The 2,164-nt window shown below is 40.0% G+C and overlaps 1 protein-coding gene across 1 annotated transcript in view; it reads right to left on the bottom strand.

The window, feature by feature from the left end:
- Positions 1 to 1,768: 1,768 nt before the first annotated feature.
- The window catches only part of cntfr (ciliary neurotrophic factor receptor), a 151,269-nt gene continuing 150,873 nt past the window's right edge, over positions 1,769 to 2,164 (bottom strand). The window contains exon 10 of the mRNA XM_042709464.1: positions 1,769 to 2,164. This exon is cut by the window's right edge and continues 400 nt beyond it. The gene's annotated coding sequence lies outside the window, so the exon portion shown is untranslated.

Genomic DNA, 2,164 nt, shown 5'->3' with positions numbered 1-2,164 from the left:
ATTTCCTTTGTCCCGCTGCAATAAATACGCTTACTTCACTCAACATTCAGAAGGGAAAGGGAGATAACCCCGGAGTTAAGAATATAGATCACTTCGGCTCTGGAGCGGTAAACAAAAGTCTCCCCTGTAATCTCAGACTACGATTAGCAGGAAAGGTTAACAACAGGCTAATTAATAAAATACAATACTTAATAGACTAACAATACAATATTTATTTGTTTGAGTGTTGTTGTTTAGTGCAATGGGGGTGTGTGATCGTTATTGTATATAAAGTAAGGCATTTTCAACAGAAAAATCTCCCGTTCATCGTGTCCATTCGCGTCATGGGGTAGGCAAAAAAACGTTACTCCACCTACTGTTTTGGCGTTGAATCGCTTTGCAACACGCACAACCCTTGGGGAACCTAAAGGAACTATAAATCAAAACAACTGCGCTTATGTATCTTACGTGCGTACGTTTCCGCGTAAAAACTGAGTATAAAAGACCCTCACGCCTTATGTCTTACGTTTTACGTCTTACGCCTTATTTCTTATGTCGTATGTTGTATGTCTTATTTTGTATGTGGTATGCTCCTGGCGACAGAGGTACAGGAGGAAAAGAAGTCGTTTAGTAATCAGAAGGTTGTTAGTTCAATTCCCTGTCGAAGCGTCCTTGAGCAAGATACTGAACCCCTAATTGCTCCTGATGTGCAGTGTGCCATCAGTGTAAATGTAAGAATGTGTATACATCCTTGTAAGTCGCTTTGGATAAAAGCGTCTGCTAAATGACTAAATGTAAATGTATGTCTTATTTGTATGTTGTATGTCGTATGTCGTATGTCGTATGTCTTATGTCGTATGTCGTATGTCGTATGTCTTATGCCTTATGTCGTTTGTCGTATGTTGTGTGTCTCACGGACTGAGGAATAACTTCATGATCCTGCTCATTGTGAAATGGTCACATTTAATGAACAACCTTTCATTTTATATACATCTATAAAAGGGACCCCGGTACAGGTTACAAGAATCTAAAGCTAATACATACATTATTAAATAATAAACTTTTTTCATGTTAAAGATACATATCATAGTTTACAAAATATGATCAGGGAGAATTAAGCAGTTATGAATGTTTGAAAAAAAAAAAAAACTATATGTATATTTTGTTCAGCAATAAACAAAACATAAAGCACAACCATATTTCGTTGAATAACATAATATTAAATTGGGATATTGACTATTAAAATGTAAACTGCAAACACATGTTTGAAGGCAATGGAGCATTGGTGCACAGAGCATACAGAGCAAAGGGTCAGCAAATACAGCTCTCTCACACTGTGTGTGTGTGTGTGTGTGTGTGTGTGTGTACATGAGGGTGGTGTGTGTGTGTGTGTACATGTGTGTGTGTGTGTGTGTGTGTGTGTGTGTGTGTGTGTGTGTGTGTACATGAGGGTGTGTGTGTGTGTGTGTGTACATGTGTGTGTGTGTGTGTGTGTGTGTGTACATGAGGGTGTGTGTGTGTGTGTGTGTGTGTGTGTGTACATGAGTGTGTGTGCGTGTGTGTGTGTACATGAGAGTGTGTGTGTGTGTGTGTGTACATGAGAGTGTGTGTGTGTGTGTACATGAGTGTGTGTGTGTGTGTGTGTGTGTGTGTGTGTGTGTGTGTGTGTGGTGTGTGTGTGTGTACATGAGTGTGTGTGTGTGTGTGTGTGTGGATGTGTGTGTGAGTTAGTTTTCTGTCTTTGAGTGGATCCATCACTCCACGGCGTTAGTCTTCTGTCTTTGCTTTATTATTTTTATTATTCTGCTCACTGTATGTCATCGGTCCACAGACAGAAAGAGCTGTGTGTGTGTGTGTGTGTGTGAGTGTGTGTGTGTGTGTGTATGTGTGCACAGACACAGGCTTCGGGAAGCTAGGGATTGCAGGAAAAACTTTCTTCTCTTTTTTTTCACGTCTTTTCCCAGAACAAGTCTTTGGCATGATGAGTTAGCTGTATGTTGCTGACAACAAGATGGCGACCGAAACGACGTTGGCAAACTGCAGGATGAATTTTCAAGGGATTCCAAAAAAAAAATCATCAATTAAAAATGAAATGAATGAAAAGTTGTTGTTGTGCTGCTGGGCAGAAAATGTCTTTAAGTCACGTCCCCAAATCTTCAGATTCCCTGTGTGTGTGTGTGTGTGT

This window comes from Clupea harengus, chromosome 12 (assembly GCF_900700415.2).
Source record: "Clupea harengus chromosome 12, Ch_v2.0.2, whole genome shotgun sequence".
Lineage (NCBI taxonomy): Eukaryota > Metazoa > Chordata > Actinopteri > Clupeiformes > Clupeidae > Clupea > Clupea harengus.
Note: the sequence above shows the minus strand (reverse complement) of the source record. Positions and strands in the feature narration are given on the sequence as shown.